Genomic DNA, 22,556 nt, shown 5'->3' with positions numbered 1-22,556 from the left:
TCCACGATCTGACACCCTCAAATATTAAAAGAAAGAAAGAAAAGAGCCAGCCTGAGAGGGTGAAGCCGGCCTGAGGTTCAAAAGAAGTTCCCCACCCAGGCTCTGGTCTGATTCCCCTCAGGGTGCTTCTGGCCTCTGACTCTTGCAAGTCTCTCCTTCTTGACTGCATTTCTTCCACTGTCCTTGCTATTGGCTGCTTTCCCTCAGCCTATACACATGCTCAAGTTTCTCCCAAAAGGACAGTCCACAGTTGCCACACCGTGGCTGTCCCTCTTGGCTACACCCTCTCCCTGCAACCCCTTTCTTTAGCCCGGATTCTTCAAAGAATCATCTGCACCCTCCTCCCCTGCCATGTGCCTGCCTGAGACTCCACTGAATCCACCAATAATCTCCTAATTGCCAATTAAAAATAGCTTCTGTTGTGCAGGGGCTGCTGTATGAAAACAAACTGAGGACAGAGCTGAGTAAATTTAAAATATTCATGGCTCCGCCATTAGAAGGATGTAGTACTTAGATTATATATCCTTTACCACATGTAACACACGCACACACACACACACACACACACACACACCACACATACGTACACACAGCATACACATATATATATATCACATCGCACTCACCACACATACACACAATCCCCCCCACCATACACATCCACGCACAGCACACAGATGCACACACACCACACACATCCACACACAGCACACACACACATACAAATACACACCATACACACACAAGGGGGGGAGGGGAGAGAGAAAGGGGGGGTGAGATCTTTAAAAATAGCAGTGTATTCACTCTTTAAAGCAGAGTGTCTTAGTGTGGTTTCTTCCAAGAGCTGAGTTCAGAGAAAGACTGCAGTAAAGACTGCTCGGGGAGAGCAAATACCAGGGACGGGGAAGTGGGAAAGCCAGGTGGGGAAGGGCACGCTCTTCTCACAGAGGACAGCTACAAAGTTCCTCTGCAAGGAGCCCTGGGCACTGGTACAAAACACTTATCTCAGAGTCACCCCCTTGGAAAGGTGCAGGAGCTGGGGGTACTCACTTGCCATCTCGGAGTGTGGAGACAGCTCCCCAGAAGTGGCTGATTCCTCGACACCAGCGAGCAACACTTCAGGCAGCTCTCAGTCATTCTGGGACTTAGCAGTTGCCACGCTTGGGGACCCACTGGCAGATGTGAACAGTAAGGACAGGGCAGCGACAGAAGCTGCTGTGGCCTCCCCTCTTGCACTTGCTCGGATTCTGTCACTCCTATAGTAAGCTCACCGGCGGTCACTGCTTCCCCGTCACGGTGGTGGTCATTCACAATGTTTTAAAAGGAGAAGAAGATCTGGGCTGTATGTCACACACCTGCAATCTCAGAATTGGGGAAGCTGGTGTGTGTGTGTGTGTGTGTGTGTGTGTGTGTGCGCGCGCGCGCGTGGGGGGGGGAGAGACAGAGACAGACAGAGAGACAGAGATATAGAGACAGAGAGACAGAGACAGAGAGATAGAGATGGAGAGACAGAGACAGAGAGATAGAGATGGAGAGACAGAGACAGAGAGATAGAGATGGAGAGACAGAGACAGAGAGACAGAGACAGAAAAGAGACACAGAGAGATAGAAGAGAGAGACAGAGAGATAGAGACAGAGAGACAGAGAAACAGAGACAGAGACAGACACAGACAGACAGACACAGACAGACAGACAGACAGACACAGACAGACAGACAGACAGAGGGAGAGACAGAGAAAGAGAGACAGAGAATAGGTAAGGGGACAGGGAGAGCAGGGCAAGCTCTAGCCCCCATTGCTAACACTGTAGATAGTCATCTCATCATCTTCCCCCTCCCCCGCCCTCAGGCAGCACAGGCAACTTAATTCACTAGTGCCAGGCTCCTTTCTTCACCCATGGGTCTCCCAGCTGTGAGGAGCCTCAAACTGCCAGGGACCAGGTAGAACTTTAAGTTGAGTTAAGCTGTGCGCAGGTGCTCTGCGTTCTCTCCCGAGCCTCTGAGACCTAGGACCGTTATCCGTTAACAGAGACTGTAAAACGTTGGAGATAGGAGGCATTGATTTACCAGGTGTGTGGTTAACAAGAAAGGTGACAGGGGTCTCTTGGCATTTAATCCAGCCACAGCGCTCTTGGCTCAAGCGATAGAACTGCATTAAGGACAACTCAAGCCTACCCTGTGGGTGGTGCCCTAGCCTCTACCTCCAAGGGCTTAGTGCAGTGTTCTGTTTTGTTTTTATGATGGCAGCTGGCTGGTGGTATACAGTAGGACACCATGAGTATTGAACCATTTGCCCACTCCTCCTATGGTCATATGCTGTGGGGGCTCAGAGAATATTGCTATCCAAGAGATTGTGGATAGAGAAGATATTTTAAATCGATCAATTCCATGAAATCCTGGAAGAGTCACGGCCCTTCTAGGTTCTCTGGTACGGTATAACCAACCGTCTGTGGCTGGACACTCTCAAGAGGAACAGAACTGATCTTGAGAGATCTATGTCTTCTCTGACAGGCTGAACTCTCAGTGGTAGCAATACCCAGATCAGCCTTGGTGCTAGGGATCTCACACTGTTGGACCACACGTGGCTTCTATTCCTGCCACTGTGACCTTTTGGTTCCTTAGCCAGTTGGGCACAGTCTGGGATGTTTTGAGGAGAGAGGCAAGCTCACTGGATAGCTATTCTAGCTCCCTCGATGTTTGGGGGCTGCTAAAGGGGTCTTTGGCAGACAATAAAAAACGAGACAGAAGTTCACACGTCTCTATCACGGCTCACTTGTTTGTCCCTTGTGCTTTTTCTTTGGCCCTTAATGTGTCATTTTTAAAAATCTCACTCTTCACAGGTTCCTGATTGGCCAAACCATTCAAACTGCTCAGGAGCCCTGGCCTTAATCTAACTTTCCTTTCTACAGCAAATCGATGACTTGATTTACACACGGCTTAAAGCTCTGCCTCCTGGGGTGAGGGAGCTCTTCCCTGAGCATCATTCCTCAGGAACCCTGAGAGGGGCTGGAAGGCAGGAAGAACTCCCCCCCCCCCTTCCATTAGTCAATCTCCAGGTACAACATACAGCATGGCTTGGCACTTGAAGCCCACCTGGAACCATGAGGAAATGAAGAAAGGACAGACACACAGACACATGTACAGAAAAGCTGCCGTTGGGTAGGCTGTGTACTCTCTGATGGAGTGGTGCCAACTCTGCAGGAACCTGGAACCTCAGTGACTTTATCACGTACAGTTCAGGTGAGGAGGAGCATCTGAAGGTGAGCAGATTCAGGCTGTAAACACCTGGGAGGAGACACGGACAACATCTGTCCTTGGACCAGAGGGAAGCTTTGCCGTACCACACTGAGCCTGGCTCCGGGTTGGAGAAAGACTGAATTCCCATGGGGATTGGTCCTTGATGTGGCTATGCCCATGTCGACACTACACACCGACCCCGAGATTCTATGGCTTTTTCACACTCCAGAAGACAAGGCCAGATGTTCTTCACCCTTGGGTCAAATGGTCAGAAGGAATCCCCCAATGAGTTCATGGGGGGGAGAGAAGGCTCCTGTGTAAACAGAAGCAATAAGACAGGGTTGCTGATCCGGCTTCCGCAGTCTGTTTTTGCCGCTGGGCCTGCAGGCTCCCTTCCCAACCTGCTCTGGATTGCTGTGCACGTGCCTGACTGGTGTGGTGGGGCTGACAACATACAGTCCACAATGCCTGGTCAGCTCCTGTATGGCTAACTGCTCAGGATCTGTTAAAAGCAACGCTGTAGCCGGGTGTGGTGACGCACGCCTTTAATCCCAGCACTCGGGAGGCAGAGGCGGGTGGATCACTGTGCGTTCCAGGCCAGCCTGGTCTACAAAGTGAGTCTAGGAAAACCAAGGCTACAAAGAGAAATCCTGTCTAAAAAAAAAAAAAAAAGCACAGCTATGAGTATTGGTCCCTGGATCCCTGGGCACCATAGCATTTGCTCTTACTCCTACAGGGGCTTGTCAAGGGCTCTACAGTGTATCACTGTGCACTGGGACACTTCTGTCACATGGGCAGCATTCACATAGTAAATGACTGAGCAGCATTCTCACATAAGGTGTACCCTGTCTGTAAAGCCTAGAAGTCCACTGAATGCCTCTCTCTAGGGGGTAAGCGTTTGCCTGTTCCCTTGGAAGGGATGTTACCATGGCCTGGGTCACTCTGTCCCTAGAATCTTTTTTGTATCTCATCCTCTCATTCTCGCCTAGTATAGCACAGCTTTTTGCCATTTGGAATCAGAGCAACTAAAATCCCCCTAAAGAGATGGAAGATCGGGCCCATTGGGGCTGAGGGGATGGCCCAGTGGAGAAGAGTGCGCGTCGTGCAAGCAGGAGGACCTGAGTTCAAATCTGAGGCACTCAGGTGGGGAGCTAGCAGTGGCTGTGCGAGTGCCTAGAACCTCGGTATTGTGGGACATGGAGACAGAAGACCATTGGGGTTTTCTGGCTGCCGACCTAGCTCCAGGATCAGTGAGATACTCTGTCTCAAGGAAATAGGAGGGGAGCTGATGAGGCTGGACACCCACTATCCTCCTCTGACCCTGTGCATGCATGGGTGTGAGCATTCACACACACACACACACACACACACACACACACACACACACACATAATGGCGATGGCTCCTTGAGCCTTCAGATCACATGCTCTCCGTCTATTTGGCCAAAAGTGGCCACTGATCTCAGTTTAGGGTTCCCAGGTTCCCACAGATTCCTGTGGGGGGAAGGGCCTTCGGATGGCTTTCTGACTTTGCCGGTGGTGGCATCCACATGGCTCTTGAGGGGTTAGGTGCCACCACCACCTGGCCCCTGCAGCCACCTGGCCCCTGCAGCCACCTCCCCTGCTTCCCATCTAGCCTGGCAGGGACAGGCACTGTTGAGCTGCTTGGTCATTCCAGGCTCCTTCCTGTTTGTTCTGGTGAGAGAAACATTGGGGAGCGGGGGTAGGGGGGGAGGCACACAGCTGGTGGGGCCTCTGGTTTGTTTTATTATTTTATTTTATTTTATTTTATTTTATTTTATGTGTGTGGGTGTTTTGTCTGCACTGTATGTGTATGCCCCATATGTATACACATACGCATATGCGGAGGGCAGAAGAGGACATCAATTCCCCTGGCACTGGAGTCACAGTCAGTTGGGAGTTGAACCCTGATCTGCTGGAAGTGCGGCCCAGTGTTCCTTCTCCTCTCTCTCTCTCTCTCTCTCTCTCTCTCTCTCTCTCCCTCTCTCTCTCCCTCTCCCTCTCCCTCTCCCCCTCTCCCTCTCCCCCTCTCCCTCTCCCTCCCCTCTCCTCCCTTATCTTTTCTTTTCTTGGTTTTTCCAGACAGGGTTTCTCTGTGTGTAGCCCAGGCTGTCCTGGACTCACTCATCAGGCTGGCCTTGAACTCACAGAGATCCACTTGCCTCTGCCTCTCAAATGCTGGGAGTAAAGGTGTGCGCCACCATGCCCGGCGGGGCCCAGTGTTCTTAACAGCTGAGTCATGCCTCCATGCCCTAAGGGACCCTCTGGTTTTAAGCAATGTATTCCTTCCAGCTGGGTCACATCTCTGATCCTTTCAACTGCATCCTCTAGTTCTGAAAGCCTGTGCATCTCTTCATGTATGCTCATCAGCGTTTCTGTTAGCTAAGCTACTGCCTCTTAATGCCACATCCACCTTCAATGCTATGCTGTGCGACGCTGGAGCTGGCTGAGAAGACCACAGCTGCTTTCCGGTGTGCGCTGCCAGGACAGAGTGCAGGACAGATGCTGGGAAAGCTGCCGCAGCAAGAGGCGACTTGCTTGTCTCCATTGGCTTCCTGTTCCTGTAGCGTCGCCCTGGCAACTCTTCTGCGCCCTGGCAGCAGCAGTGCCTCCCTTGGCGGCAGCTGAACCCACTTTGCAGTTTTCCCAACGCTTTGTAGCACCGGTTCCCAACACACCGCTGCCCATCCTCTCCTCCAAGCCCTGAATTTTAAGCTCTTGGAACTCTTCCCCTTAAGCGTCGAAACTTGAACGCGTTGCCCTCGTCTGCTGTTTGACCAGCATTTCCGTGGTATCTTCCTGCGCTTGCTTCCTGTGGGATAATCAGCACTCCTTTAAAAAGATTCTTTCCCTCCCCACCCCCTCTCTCTTGCAGGTACCCATGGAGTTCAGAAGAACATGCCAGAAACTCCTGGAGCTCAAGTCACAGGCAGTTGTGGGCTTCCTGACATGGGTGCTGGGAACTGAATTCAGCTTCTCCTTGCTCTCAGCCAAGGAGCCATCTCTACCGCGCCCTGAGCACTCTTTCTACCGTTCTGGTTATACTTAATAACGTTATCCGTACTCGCCAATAATTTCCCTAGAGTCTCAGCTTAAGCCAAGAGCTGAGATGGATCTCTGTGCTCTGGGGAACTCCGATCGGATTCCCTCCGATATCCCAGAAACCACTTCGACTCCTACTGTCCTTTCCCCGTCTCTTTGCTCCGTTCTTTTCCCTACTCAACACTCAATCTCCACTCCTAGCCTTGCCCCTGGGCTTTCTCTTAGTACCTATTAGCTGGGGCCTGAAATTATTTTTTTTAAGTGAATCTCATTTCCCCAGGGCAGAGGTAGCATTTCTTAAGGGTGACGTTCTGAGACTTGACCCTAGTCACTGGCTTAAAGACAGAGAGGAGGGAGCAGCAGGTCCCGAGGAGACCGGGTATCAGGAGGCCTCTGCCTGACCCCCAGGCAAGGGAAGGGGGCTACTGCTCTCTGAAAAAGGGTGGTAGGCAGAGATATGTAACCCACTATACCTCCTTATGCTTAAATCTTAGCCCCAGTTAACCACACGTGAGTCCTTGTGATAGGGTTCTTACCATGCTAGGTAAGGGAGGACTTGCTGCCCTTGGCTGGCAGTTACTCAGTTCTTGAATGTATCCTAAAGACCTTCTTTTAAAAATATTTTAAAAATTATTTTATTGTATATGTATAGGTATTTTTGTCTGCATATGTACACACACACACATACACATATGTGCACCACATACACACCAGGTGCCTGTGGAGACCAGGAGAGGGTATTAGATCCCCCAGAACTGGAGTTAATAGACAGTTATGAGCCACCATGTGTATATTGGGACTCTAACCCAGGTCCTCTGGAAAAGCAGAGTTATCTCTCCTGAGTTTTCTCTCAAGCTCTATTAAAAATTTTTTTTTTCTTCTTTGAGACATGGTTACTGTGTGTAGCCCTGGCTGTCCTGGAACTCTGTATAGACCAGGCTGGCTTCTGATTCAGAGATCCACCTGCCTCTGTTCCTCGAGTGCTGGGATTAAAGGTGTGCACCACCAGGACCCAGCGTGTTTAATTTTTAAAAATTACATGTATTTATTATTTGTGTTCATGTGTACATGTGCCATGGCTTGTGGGGGGGGGGGAGGAGTTGGTTCTCTCCTTCTGCCACGTGGGTTCTAGGGACCAAGTCTTAAGTCTTGGTGGCAAGTGTCTTTCCCTGCTAAGCCATCTCACTGGGTCCAGAAGCTGCCTTTTTAAAAAGACACTTATGGCACAAGCTGGCTTTGCTTAACAAACCAGAAGCCAAACCCAAGACAAAGACTTGAATTAAGCCAGCATTCTGGGGGGAGTCAGCTACACCAGGAGAGAAACGGGAAACAATAAGAGAAAGAAAAACAGCCGCTCAGCAATGAAACATGCAAAATCTGCCTCAGAAAAACCCTATGTCTCGAGCAAGAAAGCAGGGTATTCACACAGCAAAACCCGGTGTCTTTGGTGGACACGCCAGGCAGGAGGAAGGCACAGGGGATATGAATGGGAAACTGTCAGGTTCTGCAACCATTTCCATCCACAGCTGAGTCCCAGACCCCTTGTTTTAAGGGCTGGATCCTGATTAGGAGAAACTGTGTGACGCATACATGTGACTTCCCTGCCACTTCCCTGGACACTATGATCGTTTCATAACCAAGTAAGAAGTTTTTACAAAGATGAACCAGGTCAACAAATTGTATGGAAACAGCTAAACATGTATGAAAATATAAAATTTTAATTTAACTGACATTAAAATAGAAAGACATTTTAAAGTATAGCGTGTGCCATGTGAGGTGTCTTTTACGTTTACTTATCAACTGTGCGTGTGTGGGAGGCACACGAGCCGTAGCGAGGGTGCGGAGGTCAGAGGGCATCTTACGCAAGTAGATTTTTCTCCTTCCACCATGTGGGCACTGGGGATGGAATGCAGGTTGTTAGGTTTAGCAACAGGCACCTGTGCACAAACCCACAGGAATAAGGGTGAAGTGTCAAGTGGGAGGACCAGGGATGGGGAATTAAAAAGATGGGAGAGTTTTGCATAAGTTGAAGACTAATGCCAAGCTAATTAGTAAGACTCTTGTATCAAGATAATTTATATTAAGAATTCAGTATTAAGCATCTTGGTTTTGTTTGTTTGTCTTGTTTTGTTTATTTGTTTGTTTTTGAGACAGCGTTTCTCTCTATTATGTAGCTCTTGCTGCCCTGGGACTCACTGTGTGAACCAGGATGGTCCCAAGGGCTGGGGTTAAAGACCTGTGCCAGAACTGCGGCATCTCATATACTGTTTGCAGGGGGCAAGGTCAGCAGGAAGCTAAATCAAACCCTGTTGGCAAAGAAAACATAGAATCCCTCAGACACAGCTGCCTCGGGGTGGATAACCACGGCCCTTCATGGAGAAAAGCCAGGTTCCAAGGAAGCGAAGGAAGCCTTAAGTCCTTCAAGGACCAGGCTCCAGCCCCAGACTGGACCTTATCAAGTCTGCTGCTGGACAAGGACACAGAAGCAGGACAAGGACACACACATTGTCCTTTCATTAGAGCCTCTGTGAAAGCCTTGGCTCTGCCTGCCTCCCGACACACCTCTACTCACCAGAGCATTTTACTGGAGCCCACATGGCGTTTTTATACAGAGGACAGACGTGAGACATCATTCATTGTATATGAATATGTATACACATACACACACACACACACACGTTCATACACACATACACACATCATACACACGATTATATATCAGAAACCCTTTTCATTTCTCGCTCTAACTATGTAGAAACCCTGGATAGAAAATAAATTAATTCTATTTTATTTACTTACTTTAAGAGCTTTGCTATATAGTTCAGGCTTGGCTTCCAATTCAGCTTGTTTTTAACACACACACACACACACACACACACACACACACACACACACGGTTGAGTGCGGTGCCCACAAAAGCCATGGTGTTGGATCCTTCAGAACTGACGTTGGGGGTGGTTGAGAGCTGCCTGGTGTGGATGCTGAGAACTGAGCTCCTGGTCCTCCGTGCCTTTAGCCGTTGACTTATCTCTCTAGTCCCTCACACTCGTTTTGTAGCCCAGGCTGGCTTTGAATGTGCAATCTTTCTGCCTCCTGAATGCTGGGGTTGGAGATGTGTGCCACCATACCTGGCAAACAGTTTCAAGTATGAAGCCAAACTCCAAGCATGTAAGTAGAGAGAGAAGCAGCGGGGAGCAACGAAAGCCCCAGCCTGAGCTAGTAGAGCGTGAGATTACATCTGCATTAACTGCATTATGGTGATATTGGTGCCTGAGGGGAAGACCTTAGTCAAGAAACAGACATCAAATTTGTCTTAGGACTGATTAAACTAAAGGGACTGCTTGGGAAACTACGGAGGGCACTGCTTCACCTTGGAGGGTAGATAGGACTTCCACAGAAAACAGCTCCCACTGAAGAGGATATAGTAAAAATAATACAAAGTCTGAACGGAAAAGGCTGCCGGGAGAGGAGATCAGGAGGCAAGTCCTGTGCGGTGTCGGATGGGTCCGCCAGGGAGTAAAAGTGTGGATGGATCCCCGGGCAATGACTACACACATAAAGGAAAGAAGCAAGTGAGGCCAGGCAGGGAGAGCCTCTACATGATGACAAGGGCAAAGAGGAATCACAGAAAAGATATTGTCATCGAGGTCCAGAGCAGCAGTGGCAAGAAAAGTGCCCCTCCCCCGTGGCGAGGCAGTGTTAAGGGCTGCCAAGGAAGAACATAGGCCCTGACTCAGAAGCTGAGGCAAGTCCTGAAGGCATCCTCAGCTTGAGGTTGCCAGCTGGCAGCGCTCCCTGTGGCTGAGGGGCAAGTTCACTCTTGAAGAGGCGCACGCTCCCTAAATTAGGCCGGCAGAACAACACGAAGAGCCTTTAATGCGAGTATGTTTAAAAGAAATACAATTAGGGGCTGGAGAGATGGCTCAGGGGTTAACAGTGCTTGCGGGGGAGGCGGGGGCAGGGGGACCTGGGTTCGATGCCCGAGACCCATGTAGTGGCTCACAGCCGTCTCTAATCCAGATTCCAGGGGGATCTGATGCCCTCTTCTGTCCTCTGTGGGTACCCGCATGCACATGGTGCACAGACATACACGCAGGCAAAACACCCATACACTGAAATAAAAACAATATTTTTAAAAGAAATAAAATTATGAATCAGAAGGCGTTCTCTTCATCTGCTTATTTATTGGGCCTCTATGCCGGTTCCATTTCTTAGCTATTGTTAAAAGTTCAGGAGTGAGCTTGGATACATAAGGCGTCTTTGTGATAGCATTTAGAGTCCTTGGGGTATAGACCCAAGGGTGGCGTAGCTGAGTCATATGGTAGTTCTGGGTTGGGGTTTTTTTTTTTCCCTTGAGAACCTTCCATACTGATTTCCATACTGGCCACACCAGTTTACACTCCCACCAGCAATGAATAAAGGCTTATCATCCTTGCCAGTATTTGTTGTTACTTTGAGTTCTAGACTTAAATTTTGTTTTGTTTTGTTTTGCTTTGTTTTTTGTTTTTCAAGACAGGGTTTCTCTGTGTAGCCTTGGCTGTCCTGGACTCGCTTTGTAGACCAGGCTGGCCTCGAACTCGCAGCGATCCACCTGCCTCTGCCTCCGCCTCCCGAGTGCTGGGATTAAAGGCATGCACACCGTGCCCAGCCGACTGGACTTAAATTTTATATACGCATACATATACATATGTTTGGGAGATGGTTTTAGGTCATGAAACTAGGGAAGCGATCTTAAGGGAGGGGAGTAATAGAATAAATGTGACATGAAAGCAGGGGTGCTATGAGGAGGAAGAAGGGGACCAGTGGGCAGAGGGCATGGGGAGGGGAGGACCAGGAGGAGCAAAGCACATGTGAAAGTGCCCCGGTGAGATGCATTGCATTGCATGCTCTCTTCAAAATGGTTTTTAAGAGAACCAAATAGAAATAGAAGTTATGAACTTTGAAAAACTGAACGGAGCTATGAACAAGGATGTAAAGCTAATTGTTTCTCTAATTCTAACTCTGTCCCGGGTTTTTCATTTCTAGTGGTGGGTAAAGTGCATAAAATTATACATAAATTCAGTGGTGAAAGTGGGAAGTCCAGTGTTAAGCTCACAGCTTCAGAATGACCTCATTGAGACGTATAGATTTGGGGGGTCTGGTTAATTTCAGTGTGTGATTCTTAAACAGAACAAAACCTTTTATTGATTCCTTGTGAGTTTCACATCATGCACCCCAGTCCTGTTCATCTCCCTATGTCCTCATGTACGCCTTTCACTCTTGTAACCTCCTCACCAAATAAAGCACACACACACACACACACACACACACTCACACACACACACTCACACACTCACACACACACTCACACACACACACTCACACATACTCACACACTCACACACGTACACACACACACACTCACACACACTCACACATACTCACACACACACTCACACACACACACACACACACACTCACACATACTCACACACACTCACACACTCACACACACACTCACACACACACTCACACACACTCACACACACACTCACACATACTCACACACACTCACACACACTCACACACACTCACACACACACACACACACGGCATAGAAAAATGTCATTGTAGAAGTTGTAATGTGTCACAGTGTCCACCCAGCTTCACTTGTAAATATTCATTTCAATGAGTCACTGGTCTGGTTCGAGATCTCTGGCTTCTGTGACGTCATCAATATTGGATCCTCCCACGTATCCTGCCGTTGCTCTGTGTCATAGACATCCTGCAGCTTTGGATCGGTAAGACTGGCCCCTTCACGTGTCCCGACTGTCCCATCCATTTGCAGATGATACAGATGTTGGGGTGGGGCCAACTCAGAGCCCTGGGCCTGGGTGGTAGCTTAGGTGGTCAGTAGGTTGGCTCTCCCTTACCTGTCAGCTCTCCAGCGCTGCTTTAGCTAAGCGACCCAAGGCCACTTTTGGCAGGAGGCAGGTTCAGCTCTTCTGCTCTTATGCCCTGGGGGCTGGCATATCTGCACCCAAGCCTCCTGAGCCAGCTCCACTGGGCTGCTCAGTCAAGGTGCAGGGGCCACTCTCCCAAATGTTGCAGACTGTGAGGGGCTAGGCCAGCTTCCTGCTCTCACATCCCGGGGCTGACTCACTGTGCCTTTGACATCAAGACTAGCTCCACTGGGTTGCCCAGGCGAGGTACAGGGCCCACTCTCCCTACTGCTACAGACATTGAGGGGGCAGGGCTAGCTCTCCTGCTCACAGGTCCTCTAGGCCAGTTCTCTGGACTAACTGCAGGTAGTGAGTGGGGAGAGGGGAGGGCATTACCTGGCATCCATGCTACCTCACTGCAGATGAGTAATGGGGCCACCCCCCCCCTAAGCTCTCATCCTTGGGCTGGCTCACTTGCACCCCCTCCTCCAGGGCCAGCACCTCCACTGTGCTGTCCAGACAAGGTGCAGGGCCTGCTCTCCCGAGTGCTTCAGCAGGTGAGACACAAGGCATTAATGACTTTTTTCTAACAATCATCCTTCAAAAATTATTTGAGCAAATATTTTAATATTAGATACAAAAAAAAAAAAACGAGCATCACTTTTTAGGTAACTATGGATAAACATTCAGTCTGTGTGTATCTGACAGGCTCTTTGTCTTCAAAGGCCTGCTGCTGGCTGAAGGTAGGGTTGTGACTGTCGTCTGGCCACTTGGAAACTGTTAGAATACTGGCCCATTTTTGCTGCTGCTGAGAAATCGGCTTCGGGCAGAATATCGTTTATTTGTGGGCGTTTCCTCTCTGGGGGTTACTCAGCGTTTCCCCCCTTTGTCTTCATTGCCTTGTAATTTCTCTCCGACACGTCTAGGAATGGAATTTTTGTGCTACTCAGAACTCAATGTGTCGTTGCATTTCAGGGGCTCCTTTGTTTTCACTTCTGGAAAATTCTTTCCCCGTCTTTCCTCAAACGCTGCTCCTCTCTGTGTATTCCTTCCAAAAGCTACCAATCTACAGGTCTTAAGTAACTGTAACTCCTCGTCCATTACTTCTCATTCTCTTTCTTATTCCCCACTCCTCTGAAATATCAGATACTGGTTAGAGGACTTTTGAAAGGATTATTCATTTTTATGTGCATGAGTGTTTTGTCCACATGTATGTCTGTGTACAGTGCCTGTGTAAGGGTGTCTGACACCCCGGAACTGAAGTTAAACATGACTGTTAGCCTCCACGCAGGGGCTGGGACTTGAACCCAGGTCCTCTGAGGGAGAAGCCGAAGCTTTTGATCACTGAGCCACCTCTCCAGCCTCACTAGTGGACACTTCTGTACCAAGAACAGCAGATCCATCTACTCTTCATAGTAATATCCATTTTATATGTGAGAAAAATCAAAACAGAAAGAGGTGCTAAAATACACCTAGGGCTGGAACACTGAACAGAACTGGCAAGTTTTAGTTATATATTTATTCACTTATATGTATATGTGACAATGATGGTTTAAAAAAAAGGCAGCCATAAATTTTGGAGGAATCATGGGCATGGGAGGGTAGGCAGAAGGAGTGGGAAATAATGTAATTATATGTTAATTAGACAAAATGATTACATTAAAACTACTTACAATGTTTTTTAAAAAAAATTTCACCCAAGAGAAGCAGAAGAGATGGTTCAGCATTAAGATCACTGGTTGCTCTTCTAGAGGACCCAGGTTCAAATCCCAGCACCAACATGGTGGGGCCCACAACCATCTATCACTCCAGTCCCAGGGGACCAGACACCCTTTTCTGGCACATGATGCACAGACATGGAATGCAGGCAAAAGACCCATATACATAAAGTAAGTAATAATACGTTTAGGATATGTCTAAGACTTTATTACTAGCAAATGGCAGGGCTGACATTTGATGGAATGGGCTTCAGACCCGTGTTCTGCACTGATGTTCTAGACCGACAGTATCGCTCCATCTTTCTGCCTGTTCTGGCCTACATTTGGGGTGTTACTCGGGGTCACTCAGAGTTTATCAGGTCTCTATGCCTAGTCACCCCTTCAGAGCAACCCCTGCACTTTGAGAAGACATGCACTTTTTTCTTTCACACCTCAAGACCAAATCCAGGGTTTAGCATATTCTGGTATCTGTGTCTGTGTCTGAATTTTATTATTTAAAAAAATTGCAAAAAAAAAAAGAAAAAAAAATCACACACCAACCCCTCTTGGCAATGAGCAAGTAGACACCTTGGTGTGGTGTTCTCATATCAGTCAGAGGCAGAGCAGATGTCAGGATTTGTTTGTTTGTTTGTGGTTGTTGTTGTTGTTGTTGTTTCATCCTAGCTTGATGCGTGGCTTAGTGGCTGGAGCTGTCTTATAAAAATCAAATCAAATCAAATTCAGGCAGCGCAGGAAGAGAAAGACAGACAGAGACCTGTGGACCACCATGCCCAGCCGACTAGACTAGACCATGCACAGACCTGACCTCCAGTGCACGACACAGGTGGGCCATTGACATCTGCTTGCTGCCACACCATGCAACACAGATGGAGGATGTTGCCCAGGGGCCCACCAGCCATGTGGCCAGCCTGCAGTGGGAGCCACCACAACGTGTGAGTATGTGGTGGTCAGATCAGAGAGGAAGAGAAAGGGAGCAGCTTGAGGATTATAAAGAGAGATGGAACTGGAGACTCGAGGAAGGAGAGGAGGAGCCTGTGTGAGTGGCCAGCCCCGCCACCTGGGGCCATGGGAATGTGCCAGCCCAAGCTGCCACTGAAGGCCACATCTGAGTCTGTGCCTATGCAGCAGCAGGGGCCGGTGTCAATGTCCTTGGCTTATATTACCCTGGTGGGGTATTGGGGCGACCATGTGGCTGGCCAGGCACTGTGCATAACTGGACATGCTCTTCCCTGGATGCAGCGTTCTGGAGAGCTGGCTCCATCTCTCACAGGCAGCAGCACTTGGGAGAGCAAGCCCTGTGCCTCGCCAAGGCAGCACAGTAGAGCTGGTCCTGGTGGAAGGGGCACAGGTGAGCCAACCCTGAGGACAGAGTGAGGGAGAGGTAGCCCCCGCCACTAGTCTGCTGTGAGGTGGCATGGGTGTGGGGCTGATGCTTTCTTCCTCTCGCCTCTCACCAATTGCAGCAGTCAGGAAAACTACCCACAGGGTCATGAGCTCAGGAGGGCAGGCTCTGCACCTCACCTGGACAGCACAGCAGAGCTGACCCTGGTGGCAGTGGGTGCAGATGAGCCAGCCCTTAGGATGAGAGCTCAGGAGAGCTGGCCTGCCTCTCATTTGCTGTGAGGTGGTGTGGGTGCAGGGGTGATGGCCTGGCCCTCACCACCGGCAGTAGTCAGGAGAGCTGGTGAGCTGTCCCTGTCCCTTTCTAGCTGCAGCATTTGGGAGAGTGAGCCCTATACCTCACCTGGGAAGCTCAGTAGAATTGGCCCTAGTGGAGGGAGGGACAGGTGAGGCAGCCTCAAGGGTGAGAACATGAGATGGCTGGTCCTGCCACTTGTCTGCCATGAGGTGGCTTTGGTGAGGGGGTGATGCTCTTCCGATCCCCTCTTACCACCTGCAGTAGCTGGGGGAGCTGGTTCTGGGGTCGTGAGATTGGGAGAGCTAGCCCTGCCCCCTCACTGGCTGTAGCGCTTGGGAGTGCAGGCCTTGCACCTTACCTGGGCAATACAGTGGATCCAGTCTGGCCCTGATGGCAAAGGCATGGGTGAGCCAGCCCCTAGGGTAGGGGAGTGGGAGAGCTGTCCCAGCCCCTCTCAGGACGCAGCACTTGGGAGAGTGGGTCCTACACCTTGACTCAGCAACACAGTGGAATTGGTTTTGGAGGCTTGGGTGCAGGTGAGCCAGCCCCAACGGCATGAGAGCAAGAGAGGGGAACCTGCCTCCTGCCAGTGGTGGCATTGGGTGGCCTAGCTGGAGCAGTGCTGGAGAGCTCACCCTGGTGGTATAGAAAAAGGAGAGCTGGTGCTCTGACCAGCTCAGCTACCACAGAGGTCCAGATCCAGAGATTTTGGTCCACCCCAAAATCTATGTCATCTGCAGACCGATAGGACGGTTGAGACGAGTAAAAGGGCCAGTCCTACTGATCCAAAGCTGCTGCAGGGTCTCCATGACACAGAGCAGCAACAGGATAACCAGAGGAGTCCAGGTGAACATCCATTATTGATGATGTCACAGGAGCCAGAGATCTCAAATTAGATCAGTGACTCATTGCAATGACTATTTGTAAGTGAAGATGTGTGGACAGAGGGCTCTACTGTGGGACACGTTGTGACACACTACAGCTTCCATGATGAGATGTTTTCTATGCTTTCTTGTGTGTGTGTGTGTGTGTGTGTGTGTGTGTGTGTGTGTGTGTGTTATTTTGGGGGGTCAGTTGCAAGAGCGAAGGGCATATATGAGAGGACGGGGAGATTAGCGAGACTGGGGTACATGATGTGAAACTCACAAAAAATTAATTATAAAAAAAAGTGTTTAAAAACTCACTAACCTGCTGGGTGGTGGTGGAGTACACCTTTAATCCCAGCACTTGGGAGGCAGAGACAGGCGGATTGCTGTGAGTTTGAGGCCAGCCTGGTCTATAGAGCGAGTTCCAGGACAGCCAGGGCTACACAGAGAAACTCTGTCTCAAAAACAAAACCAAACAAAAACCTCAAACAACAACCACAAACCTCACTAACCTCACTAAGGGAAGAATTATCTTCCTGCCAAGGTGAAATAACAGGAAGTAGATTTACGTCCCCACCTGAAACAACTAACCTGATAAAATATGTGAGGTGATAACAGGCAAAGGGCAGTGGTAGCCAAGGAAAGAGGAACAAGCCAGATGAGTGCACACCATGCACTCGCTGATGACCTAGAGGAAGTTTCCAGGCACAGGCCAGGCAGGGGAGCCCACGCTGGGTCGTGGATGCCTTCCAGGAATGAGGAGACAGGGCTGGGGGACCAAGGAGGCAAGGGAAGCTGGAGTCTGTAGGACAGAGTAGCAGAGAGGGGGCAGGCCTCATGTAGTGTCTGCTGGGGTCACCGACAGCTGAGGAGACTGCCCTGCCTGGCAACCAGAGCAGAAAGCCACAGAATTCTTGGGCCTCCGCAATGGGGAAATTAACTTGTGTTTAAAGGCTGATCCTGGCAAACATGTTAAGAGCAAGACAAACAGGAATGAATTATTCCTAAGTCACTTAACCACATTTAGAATAAAGCTTTAGTTTATAGCATAAAAGATACCCAACCCCCAAGAAGGCAACCGAAATTTACAACACACAGCATCCTGTCCAAAAACAAATCACTAGATTAAAAAGAAGAAAAAATTCTACTTATCTTTAAATTTGATTTATTTTATCATTTTTGTCTATGGTGCTGGTGAATCAAGCCCAGTGCTTTATACATGAGAATACTTCCCTACAGGAAATGTGAGAGGAAGTTGTTCAAACAGGAGAGCATGAGAAGCTAGAGCCACATAAAGAAATAAAAAGCAAATGGAAGCAATAGCTATGTGGGCAAAATAATGACTCCAGTTACTAAAGTCACTGAAAAAAAAAACACAATAAACTGTTCAAAGTGAGATAATAGTACATGATCACTGCAGCGTTGTAAGCAGGGATAAGATATGTGTCAGCAGCTCAGGAGCCAGAGGGCACAGTGGGACACACTGTCATGAGCTCTTTTATGTGTACAGTACTCTGCCTGCATGTACGCCTGCACACCAGAAGAGGGCACCCGATCTCATTATAGATGGGTGTGAGCCACCATGTGGTTGCTGGGAATTGAACTGAGGAACCTTTGGAAGAACAGCCAGTGCCCTTAACCTCTGAGCCATCTCTCCAACTCCCCTGTCATGAGTTTTTATACTCTTTAAATTTATTTTAATTTTAGGTGTGTGTTTGCCCCTGCCCCTGCCCCTCTGTGTGTGTGTGTGTGTGTGTGTGTGTGTGTGTGTGTGTGTGTGCGTGTGTGTGCGGTGTTTACAGAGGCCAGAAGAGGGCATCAGATCATCAGAGGCGATGAAACTGGAGTTACAAACAGTTATGAACCACCACATGAGAGCTGAGAACTGAATCTGGGTGCCCTGGAAGAGCAGCCACACCCTAGTTATTATACTCCTGATACGATATCCTGAAATGATATTCTCCAGGTATGACACTCCTGTGTTGCTAATATGTATACTGTGTACATAAAGCAGCTCCTAGAACCACACTGACATAACTAGTAAGCCAATAAATAGTATAAAATATAATTGTAGAAATTCCTGAAGCAGAGAGAGAGAGAGAGAGAGGAACAAAAGACAAAATTAGGGACCATAGAGATGGCTTGCTGGCTAGGAGAGCTCGCTGCACAACCGTGAGAGCTGGAGTGTGAAGCTTGACTTCCACACAGCAAACCAGACGTCCTGCACAGGCCTGGAAACCCAGTTCCAAGGAGGGGAGGAGATAGAAGCATTGCTGGGGCTTACTGGCTTCCAGCCTAGCCGAGAAAATGTGAGCCCCAGGTTCAGGAAGAGACCATGACTCAGAGGCGGAGCGAGATTGAGAACATTCAGCACTTCCTTCTCGCCTTTGTGCATGGGCACAGGCACACTCACACCTACCTGTACACACACACACACACACACACACACACACACACACACACACAAATAAATAAAATAGATCTTGAAAAAAATAACAAATAGAAACAAAATAGTAAGAATTCTATTAAACGTAAAAAGCCTAAAGACTCCAATCTAAAAGCAGAGACATTCAGATTGACTAATTTTTTAAAAAGTGGGACCGAGGTGTATGCTCCCTAAAAACCCCTCACTTTTAATATTAAGAAAACAAATGAATTAAAAGTAAAGTGAAAAAAATATAACGGGAGCTAGGTAGATGGTTCAGCAGTTAAGAGCACGTGCTCCTTTGGCAAAAGACACAGGTTCAGTACCCAGCACCGGCATCAGGCTGCTCACAGCTCCCCGTAACTCAGACCTTAAGGATCCCATGCCCACTTCCGGCTTCTGCCAGTACAGGCACACACAAGCACATACATACAACCAAGGCGTGTGTGTGCACACACAGACACACACACACACAGACACACACACACACACACACACACACACACACACACACACACACACACACTATGTTACAGCCAATCAAAGTAAAACTAAGTTTTAGAGCAAAGCTTGTTACCAGGGGTAAAGGGAGTTACTTTGGAATGTTAGTGGGGTCAGTTAATCAGGAGGCCTTAAGTGTTTCTGTTACTAAGTGATTTTTGTGATACATTACTACGGATTGTATTACATCTCCTGCACATTTATATGTTGAGATGTGATCCCAAGCACTTCATAACATGACAGTAATACAATTATTTTATTTGGAGATAGCGTGTCTCTGTGTAGTCCAGGTTGGTCTTGAATTCATGGTCTTCCTGCCTCAGCCTTCCAGAAGGCTTACAGCATTACTCTGAGTGGCTTCTATTTCCCTGTGTAAGATGGACTGTCAACATTGTCACAATGAACATCTTTAAATGTTTCTCCCTTTTCATAAAAAAAAAAAAGCTTTAAAATATTTGTGTGTGTGTGTGTGTGTGTGTGTGTGTGTGTGTGTGTCCACGCTGGAATCGCACACAAATGTTAGAGTCAAAAGACAGCTTACTGGAGTCAGTTTAACCACATGGACCTTGAAGATCGAACTCAGGTCATCAGGCTTTATCCGTGGAGCCTCCCTGCTGTCCCTCCATTGGCATTTTAAAAATTCACTAAGGGGGAAGCCAAAGAAAACAAAGTGGGAGTCCGCTGCTTTCCAGTGCCTGGACCACGGTGGCAACCTGTGGGAGCAGAGGTGGAGCGACCCATTACGCTAAAGATGAAAGGCTGGGGTTGGCTGGCCCTACTTTTGGGGTTCCTTCTGGGAACTGCTCGGGCTCGAAGGAGCCAGGATCTACACTGTGGAGTCTGTAGGGCTCTGGTGGGAGAATTAGAATGGGGAATTGCCCAGGGGGACCCCAAGAAGACGGTTCAGATGGGATTCTTCCGAATCAATTCAGATGGCAGCCAGTCGGTTGTGGAGGTGCCTTATGCCCGCTGAGACGCCCACCTCATGGAGCTGTTCAAGGAGGTGCGTGATCGCGTGAAGGAAAGCGGCGAACAGACTGGCCCTTCTACCCACCGCAAGAACTACATAGGTGTTGTGGACTGGAGCGGAGAATCCAGTAAACAAGACTTACAGGGCATCTGAACTGACTCAGAGATCAGCGGCACCCTCGCGTCTGTGCGTGAGAGCATTGTGGAGGACTATGAGGGTGAACTTACTGAACTTTTTTTGCAAGACAGGCTGACAATATTAAAGACAAACTTTGCAGTAAGGGAACAGATCTGTGTGGCCACGCCCTGCACAGATCGCATGATGAGCTGTGAACCACTGGAGCAGCAGCCTAGACCGACTTGATGGAACACCCCCGGAGGGGAAGATGGTGCCATTGCCTTTTTGTTGTTGTTGTTGTTGTTTTGTTTTTTGTTTTGTATTTTTTCAAGACAGGCTTTCTTTGTGTAGCTTTGGCCATTGCCTTAATGTATTTGGATCATATCAACCCCCAGCTCCTCCAACTCCTCCCATAGCTGTCCCCCACCCCCACCCATGTTACCTCCATCTCTCAATTTCATGTCATCTTTCCATAGCCCACTGAGTCTTTTGTGTATGTGAGGAGAGAAGATTTATTATTATTATTATTATTATTATTATTATTATTATTATTATTATTATTATTATTATTATTATTTTTGAAACAGGGTTTCTCTGTGTAGCCTTGACTGTCCTGGCTGGCCTTGAACTCACAGTGATCCTTCTGCCTCTGCCTCCCTAGTGCTGGGATCACAGGTGTGCGCCTTAATTACCGGTGTATGCATGGGTCTGTGTGTGGGTATGTGCATGTGAGTGCAGTACCAGCAGAGGCCAGGAGAGGGCACTGGATCCCCTGGAGCTGGAGTTGGGAGCTGCCTGAAGGAGATACTGGAAATCAAACTCAGGTTCTCTGCAAGAGCAGTGTGCGCTACTAACTGCTGTGTCATCTCTTCAGCCCTAGTCTTTCCGCATGCATTTATTTACTTATTAATGCATGTGTGTGTGATGTGTGGGCATGTATGCCAAGGAATGCGTGTGGAGGTCGGAGGACAACTATGTGGAATTACATCTCTCTTTCCACTTTTACTTGGGTTCCAGGGATCAAATTCAGGTGTAGAGACTTGCTAGGTAGTGTCTTACCTACTGAGCCACCTTGCCAGCCTTCTTTGGATTTTTTTTTTTCTGAGACAGGGTTTCTCTATGTTATCTTGGCTGTCCTGGACTCGCTTTGTAGACCAGGCTGGCCTTGAACTCACAGCGATCCTCCTGCCTCTGCCTCCTGAGTGCTAGGATTAAAGGCGTGCGCCACCACGCCTGGCTCCCTTTTGGAATTTTTAAGATTGATTTTTAGGTGTAGAATTATTAGGTTTAAAATGTGTATTTTTAAATTTTGATATTGTTCTTTATAAAGTCGGTACCTATTTTCACCTCTACCAAGAGCGAGTAAGTGCCCATTTCTCAAGACCCTCTCTAAAAGGAATTATCTGACAGGTGGCAATCATTTTTTTCTTCTTTCTGCCATTTGTTTATCTGTGAAATCAAGCACAGGTTCATTGGCTGTGTGGGTGCTTTCTTTTGTGATATCAACTGTCTATGCCTATTGCTTGTTTCTCACCTTTTCGTCTGGATCTGTGTAGTTCTGGCCGGCTTAGAACTCAGAGAGATTCTCCTGTCTCTGCCTCTCAAGTGCTGGGATTGAAAGTGAGTGCCTGGATGCTCCATTCTATGGCTTTTAAAGAGCTCTTTGTTCATTAAGGGTTTAACTTAGAGTATCAGGTATCCGAGGGTCCCTTGAGTTGTCTGGAAGTCAGATTCCCAAGAGCCTGGAGCAATTCTGCCTCTGGTCAGTGGAGGGCAGCAGTGGGCAAGATTCACTTTCAGGTCCAGCCTACCTAGGATTTAGACCCAGATCTGAACAGACACACACACACACACACACACACACAGAGAGAGAGAGAGAGAGAGAGAGAGAGAGAGACAGACAGACAGACAGACAGACAGACAGACACAGAGACAGAGACAGAGAGACAGAGACAGAGACAGAGACAGAGACAGAGAGAACCTAACCAATGCAAGCAGGAGCCAGTGTCTGCCTAGCCCACACCAGACTCTGCCCCCTCACTCTTTGGCTGTGCAAGAAGCCCTGGCTTCTCCTGTGGAGGTTAGGCCATGTTCCTTTCAAG

At 48.6% G+C, this 22,556-nt stretch overlaps 1 pseudogene across 1 annotated transcript; it reads left to right on the top strand.

The window, feature by feature from the left end:
- The first annotated feature begins 20,109 nt into the window (after nucleotides 1-20,109).
- Nucleotides 20,110-20,669, top strand: LOC311600784 (protein canopy homolog 2-like; annotated as a pseudogene). Its single transcript has one exon. The product of its transcript is annotated as a protein canopy homolog 2-like (transcript).
- The last annotated feature ends 1,887 nt before the right edge of the window (nucleotides 20,670-22,556 follow it).

This window comes from Acomys minous (assembly GCF_964271855.1).
Source record: "Acomys minous genome assembly, chromosome: 6".
NCBI classification, from domain to species: domain Eukaryota; kingdom Metazoa; phylum Chordata; class Mammalia; order Rodentia; family Muridae; genus Acomys; species Acomys minous.
This window is presented reverse-complemented; position numbering and strand designations above follow the sequence as displayed.